The sequence below is a fragment of the Mandrillus leucophaeus genome, unplaced genomic scaffold (genome assembly GCF_000951045.1).
Source record: "Mandrillus leucophaeus isolate KB7577 unplaced genomic scaffold, Mleu.le_1.0 Scaffold1168, whole genome shotgun sequence".
NCBI classification, from domain to species: domain Eukaryota; kingdom Metazoa; phylum Chordata; class Mammalia; order Primates; family Cercopithecidae; genus Mandrillus; species Mandrillus leucophaeus.
This window is the reverse complement of record NW_012099965.1, coordinates 95,464-102,893: the sequence shown is the minus strand read 5'-3', so window position 1 is coordinate 102,893 and position 7,430 is coordinate 95,464. Positions and strand designations below refer to the sequence as shown.

At 41.9% G+C, this 7,430-nt stretch overlaps 1 pseudogene across 1 annotated transcript in view; it reads right to left on the bottom strand.

The window, feature by feature from the left end:
* The window catches only part of LOC105553537, a 55,043-nt pseudogene extending 50,945 nt beyond the window's left edge, over nt 1–4,098 (bottom strand). Inside the window, exon 1 of the transcript XR_001008171.1 lies at nt 3,987–4,098. The product of XR_001008171.1 is annotated as a zinc finger protein 726-like (transcript). The remainder of the gene's footprint in view (nt 1–3,986) is intronic.
* Nucleotides 4,099–7,430: the final 3,332 nt, after the last annotated feature.

Below are 7,430 nucleotides of genomic sequence, written 5' to 3'. Positions count from 1 at the left end.
TTTTTAATAGTGATTTTAAGTAGTCTTTCTTTAGCACCCTAATAAGCAGGTATCTCCTGATAGTTTTTTCATAACTTCCTGGGTAATAAATGCCATCCTGTTTAAATGAGCATTTTCTTAATCGTGTAATGAATGCATAGATGTTGAATACTGTAAGAAATTCTTCTTCAAAAGTTTAGCTTACTTAAGTTTCTTTGCCCTTTTTTTCCTTGCTTTCAAGACGAGACGACTTCTTTACTCTCTGCGTTCCCCCTTCCCTGGTAAACAACCTTTTCCCCAGTTCTTATCTATGCAGTTCACATTCCACATCTGCTACACACTCTGTGAATTACTCCTCCCATCGCAAGGGCTACTTCCGCTGAAACTGATCTTCCTGCCTTCCCACCGATATAACCGCATTCCTGCACTTTTCAAGTTAGCCAACTGGGTTTAGCCAATCGGATGGTGCCGTCCAACTCCAGCCAACGGAGGCAGGACACAATAAGAAAGACAAGCTGCTTTAGAGGTAATAAAACTCCCCTACTTTCCTTTGTTCCTCATGGCAACCAGATCTATGACCTACAAGGGGCACCCTCCTGCAGCTTAAGCTTTAATTTCCATGTTAGAGTTATTAATTTCGTTTTTGAAACTAAAACTGTTAGAAAAACTCAGCAAAATTACTCAAGCACAGTGTTCATATAACCAAAGAACATTTTAAGGTGCTTACATTTTATACCTCAGAAAGAAAAGCAGAAGTATGTGTTCCTTTCAGGCAGTAACTGTATTATTATTTGTATTAAAAATCATGTAGTAAACAAAAAAAGGATGTAGAACAAAGATATTCGCTGTCAAAATTGTATCCTGCTAAGAAAAGGAACTGAAGTTTTCAGTAATACACGTAACTCACCAATTATCTACCACATTTTTTTGGGAAATGTATTCATTGTCTACAGCGAAACTGAAGAGAGATTTTTCTTTTTTTCCTTGAGCTACCATTCTAAAAGTGAGATGGAATTCTGTATTAAATCACTCAGCCATAAAAACGCATGCTTGAGAAAATTTCTAAACTCACTGAGAAAGATAAAGTAACAGTTTTCAACAAATAAATTATTAAATTTTTTGAAACTCACTTTTTATGCCCTTTGTAAATATTTTCTTACCTTTCTAGCTCTATTAATAAAATGCAATATACAGTTAAAAAACTGAGGTCAGCTGAGCACAGTGGCTCATGCCTGCAATCACAGCACTTCAGGAGGCCAAGGAAGGTGAGTCACTTGAGGCCAGAAGTTTGACACCAGCCTGGCTAGTGTGGTGAAACTCCATCTCTACTAAAAATAGAAAAACTAGCTGGATATGGTGGTCCACACCTGTAATCTCAGCTCCTTGGGAGACTGAAGCATGAGAATCACCCGAAGTGGGGATTTGGAGGTTGCAGTGAGCAGAGATGGCACCACTTTGCTCCAGCCTGGGTGACAGAGGGAAACTCTGCCTTAAAAAAATACATAAACCTTAGGTCAAAATAAGTGAACAAATCCTTTCAAGGCACGTCTTACCCGTGTGTCAAGTCAGGCCATTCGATTAGTTTATTGTCCCATCCCATCCTTCTCACTTATGTGCTCAATAACCCCTCTCAGGAGACTCTGAACTATGCCCCAGTGAATGCCTCAGGCGCATTTTACACCGCAAGTTCTTACACCACCACAATGGAGTCAGTTTTTTGGTTTTTGGTGGTTTTTTGGTCTTTTGGAATGCTGGTTTTTTTTCTAGAAATTTTTTACTATTTTTCTTGCACTATTTTTCTGACCCCTAAAGGAATCCGGGACGCAGAAATTATTTTTCTCCTCAATGCTTGTATCTATTGGCTGACCAGCAATGTGTCTCCAAGAAATGAAAGTTGGGTTGGGTGAAGACAATATTAATGTCTCAAGGAATTAAGTTTTTTTAAAAAAACAAAAGTGCACCAGGAAATGCCTCTTAGCCCCAAGGCATCCATCTGCACACTTGAGAAGTTACACTCAATACCTCAGGTTGTCCTGTGAGAGAATATGACCCAGTAGCTGATATTCACTAGACACTCTAGCAGACATAGCCACAGTGGGTATCATTGTTTATCACCATGCAGTACTGAAACCCAGGTCCAAGCAAAAACTGAAGGGTGACTGAAGACATATCACCCTATAAACTTTCCAAAAAAAAAATCTTGACCCAAAAACATTCTGATAAGATATATGTGACTAGGGAAAATAAAAGAAAAAAATACACAGAGATAGTTTACAATAGTGTCAGATTATTCTTTGCTTTATTTTCATAGGAAATATTTACCAAAAAATAAAATAAAATCTCTTTAAATGTGCCATCAAATGCTTTGTCAAAAAATAATTCATTCACCAGGCACGGTAGCTCACATGGATAATCCCAGCTCTTTGGGAGGCTGAGGAGGGTGGATCACTTGAAGCCAGAAGTTTGAGACCAGCCTGGCCAGCATAATGAAACCCCGTCTCTACTAAAAATACAAAAATTAGCCAGGCATGGTGCCAGGCATCTATAATTCCAGCTACTTGGGAGACTGAGACAAGAGAACCATTTGAGCCCAGGAGGCGGAGGCTGCAGTGAGCCTAGATCATGCCACTGCACTCCAGCCTGGGTAACAGAGTAAGGCTCTGTCTCAAATATTTAAAAAAAAAAAAATTATTCATTAAAATAGGTATCAATATGTACACTAAAGGACAAATAGTTGATAAAGTTATTTAGGGAGGAGAAACTGGCATTTGGCAATGTCACGAAACTGGAAATTTAGTATCTTACTGCAAGCCAGTCAGGCTGGAGAAATAGGGGATGAGGGGCAGACCTGAGGCCCTGCTTGGGACACTAGTGAAAAATTCAGGGAAAAATCAGTCCCCTGTGGAGTGTGAAAATCATTAATTAGCAGGAAATTAGATTTAGGTGGCTCTATTTCCTGGATTTCTACTTCTAAAAAAAAAAAATCGAAACTGAAGAGCATTTTTTGATAAATTACTACATTGGCAGAAACAAAATCCAGGCTTAACCAACTATAAACTGCCAATTAAGCTCTGATTACACAACCAGGATATTTCCACCTTGATTGTAAAAATTAAGAAACTAGGACGGGCACAGTGGCTCATGCCTGTAATCCCAAAACTTTGGAAGGCCAAGGTGGGTGGATCACCTGAGGTCAGGAGTTCGAGACCAGCCTGACCAACACGGTGAAATCCCCCCCATCTCTGCTAAAAAAAAAAAAAAAAAAAAATTGCCAAATGTGGTGGCGGGCCCCTGTAGTCCCAACTACTAGGGAGGCTGAGGCAGAAAAATCTCTTGAACCCGGGGGGCGGAGGTTGCAGTGAGCCGAGATCACACAACTGCACTTCGGCCTGGGCAACAGAGAGAGAAAACAAAACAACAACAACAACAAAACAACAACAAAATCTACATAACTGTACCTAGCCAATTATGGAATTTGGTTTTCTTTATCACGAAACTTTTAAAAGCCTTTCCTTCCATGGATTACAAATTACAAACCACAGCAAGGTGCTCTAAAATTTTTGAATCACACTTTGATTAAATTATTTAATGTTTTTGCAGTGACGCTCATAAATTTTTAATAGGAAAAAAATGGCCTGAAAACCCCGCGGATCAAAGCTCTTCCCATTGATGAACCCGCACCCCGAGTCAGGATTCTGCCCCGACCTTTCTCCCGTGGTCCCTGCACAATCTGAGAGAGACGCGGGGCTACTGGTGCAGAGCTGCCCAGAGAGGGCTCCAGGCCAGGGCACAGTCACTGCGCAGGGAAGAGACAGGACGCCCGGAGCCCGGCTGTCAGCGCCGCCGCCATCTCATGGCTGAAGGGGGCTGAGGCCGAGCTGAAGGAGAACTCGGGGCGCAGATTGTAAAGCTGATTGCGGGGAGGCCTGAGTCCCGCCACAGCCGCTTCCCAACGGTTCCAGCCAGCCCCGTTCCCTCTCTGGGGATGTCAGACCCGGCACTCTCACCATTTCTAGGCTTCCAGGGGACAGGTCACAGGGCCACAGAGGCTGCGCCCCTAAAACCAGAAGACACAAAGCAGTGAGGACAAGACCTGAAGCTCCCGCTTCAGTTAGAGACAAAGGCCCCGCCAAATCCCGGAAGCCGCCCTGTTCGCTCCAGCTGTATGCCTGATTGGACAGTTCCCAGGACAGCGTCTCTGTTTGGATAACGTTTAAGACCCCGCCTTCTAAGGCCCCGAGTGACAGAAGATGTCATCAGACGTTGAGCTGAATGAAGAAAGATTGACAGCCTAAGCTTCAGCCTTTTCGGGCGGGGCTTCCTCCCTGAGCTTAACCAGGCCCATCCCAAAGCACGGAAAAATTCTGTCTCTTCTTTGCTGTCTCTTTTTTTCAATGTATTGAATGTGTGAATAATTTTTTTTTTTTTTTTTTTTTTGAGACAAAGTTTCGCTCTTGTTGCCCAGGCTGGAGTGCAATGGGACGATCTCGGCTCACTGCAACCTTCGCCTTCAGGGATCAAGCGATTCTTCTGCCTCAGCCTCCAGAGTAGCTGGGACTACAGGTGCATACCATGACACCCGACTAATTTTTGTTTTTTTGGTAGAGATGGGGTTTCACCACGTTAACCAGGCTGGTTTCGAACTTCTGACCTCAGGAGATCCACCCGCCTTGACCTCCCAAAATGCTGGGATTACAGGCGTGAGCCACCACGCCTGGCCAACTCGATATTATTCTTAAAGCAAAATTAGGAATGCCTTTATTCCCCAGATGTTGGAATATCTGGGCATTCCTCCATCTGGTTCTGCTTAGTCAACATTATTAATTCGTTTCTTTAACCATAAACATCTAGAGGCTAGGAATGCCTAGTTTGCTGAGAATGCAGCCCAGCAAGTCTCAGCGTCATTTTCCCAGCTCTCTCTCAAAATGGAGTCGCTCTGGTTCAAATGATTCTGACATATTTTTCCCCTTCTTTTACAAGCGGACCCTTAATCCTAAGTGTTGCAGAGAGATTAAGATTCGTCTTCTGTAACTTTTTCAGGCTGATTAGGGGCAATAATATTCCTGCCTAACCATCGGGCTCTCTTGCATTCAGGGTAGAGAGAAACTCAGTCAGACAGTGTTGGTATGGTGAAGGTCGTTCATAACTTTGAGTTCCAAAAAAAGGTGATATCTGGAAGACTACTAAGTGTCCAATTTAAGAAAGCATTTAGTGAGCTTGTCTTGCATTCCTACACTAAGAGTACAACCACAATATATTCCAGAACAGCAAAATAAAATTAGTAAAATTATTCCAAGTAAACTAAACAGGAAGGCCTTTCAAGAAGTGGGAAGTTGTTGGAACCAAACTGGTATATGGTTGACAGCATGTAAATGGCAGAGATATATGAGTGCCTAAAACTTTTATGACCTGGGTAATGTTATGTAAATAGTCTGGAGCATACACAAAACATTTGGTTTTGATCAAAGCACAGGTTTCCTTTGGGTCTCTGTTAAAATATCTACATACCCAACAGTTTGTTTGACTATGTAGAGAGGATGAAGTCTGTGCCCACTCAGTAAATAAGTTACTCTCTGCATGATTCCAACTAATACCCAAGAGTAGAATGCCAATCCATATCTTTATGTTACCCATCCCTTTCATTTCTTCTGAACAAGAGTTGGAGGTCACTGGCTCATGGGGATAAACAGGATCAGTCTCTTGTGTTCAGCTGGCCTGTAGGACTTCATAAAAGGCAGGTTTAATTCGAGTTAAGTGGACTCAGCTATTTATTCCCAGAATTTTAACTGCAGTTGGGGTACTATAGAGAACTTGATAGGATCCCTTCCACTTTGGGGAAAGTTGATCTGCTGGGGATCCTTCTTTCCAAGTTTTTAATAGGACCCAATTTCCTGGCTGGGTTGTAACAAGATTATATTCCTTAGTTGGGGAAGGGAGTCTTTGATTTCCATATTCAGAGTGTGTTTTGTACTTGTCACATAATTCTATAGCTTGAAAGTATCTGTGTCTACTAGAAGGTATGTAGCTAAAAAAGGCCTTCCATACATTATTTCAAAAGAGCTGAGCTGCAGATTTCCCTTAGAGGCCACTGGAATCTGTAGTAAGGCTACAGATAGTAAACACAGCCAGGTCTTTGATGTTTCTTGGCATAGCATAGCAAGAGTCCTTTTTTGAGTTTGATTAGCAATTTTTACTTTCACTGAAGACTGTGGCCTTCACACTGAGTGAAAGCAGTACTAAATTTCTAGGGCTCAAGATATGTTTTGTGTATTTGTCACTGTGAAAGATATATCGGCCATTATCTCTATGTAAACTCTTCAACAGCCCAAATATAGGAATTATTTTATTTCTTTTCTTTTCTTTTCTTTCTCTCTCTCTCTGTCTCTCTTTTTCTTTCTTTCTGGCAAAGGAGTTTCACTCTTGTTGTCCAGGCTGGAGTGAAGTGACATGCTCTAAGCTCAGTGCAACCTCTGCCTCTCAGGTTCAAGCGATTCTCCTGCTTCAGTCTCCCAAGTAGCTGGGATTAGACATGCCCACCAGCACACCTGGCTAATTTTTTGTGTTTTTAGTAGAGATGGGGGTTTCATCATGTTAGCCAGGCTGGTCTTCAACTCAGGTGATCCACCCAACTCGGCCTCCCAAAGTGCAGGGATTACAGGCATGAGCCACCTCACCCAGGGGCGTAATTATTTCTTTTAGTAGGAGTTTGGGAATCTCAATTGCCTTTTCAGATTGGTTAGGAAAAGCCTCAATCCAAACAGTAAAAGTGTCAATGAATACTAATAAATATTTAAACCCTTTACATGGGGGCATCTAAGTATAGTCTATTTGCCAATCTTCACCAAGGTACGTTCCTCTATGCTGAACAGGCCTTACTAAAGGAGGAGATAAACATTGGTCATTTGGGTTATTTCAGGCACGTGGTTCACAGGCTCGAGTAACCTGGTTTACTGCTTTAAGTAATCCTTTTTCTATAAAAAGCCAAGACATTATTTGAAACAGGAAATCTCTTCCCAAATGGGTAGAGTCATGCAGATGTTTAACTATTTTTCATTGATTAGCACCTCATGTCAACAGTTTATCAGGAGTGTCTGGGAAAATGCCTGCTATTTCAATAAGCCTCCCATTGTCATCCACTGGTGTGCTTTAGCTTCTAGGACTCCTTGTACTTGGTGTGGTTTAAACTTCCAGGTGTTATTGTAAAGCCAGTTTATTGGATTCATCTACAAAAGAGAAGTTGGTGCAACTGCCTGGAGTCATCCAGGCATGATAAGAAAGTTGTGTAAGAAAACCAAGGTCTCTGAAAAACAGCATAGAGAATAGGTAAAATGGCATCTATGGGCTTGTCATTCTACCCCTGTGGCCATACAGTTTTGGGGCAACAGAGACTCATTATAATGGGTCAAAACAGAGTAAGCTGTCCAGAAGAAAGTTTTTTTTTTTTTTTTTTT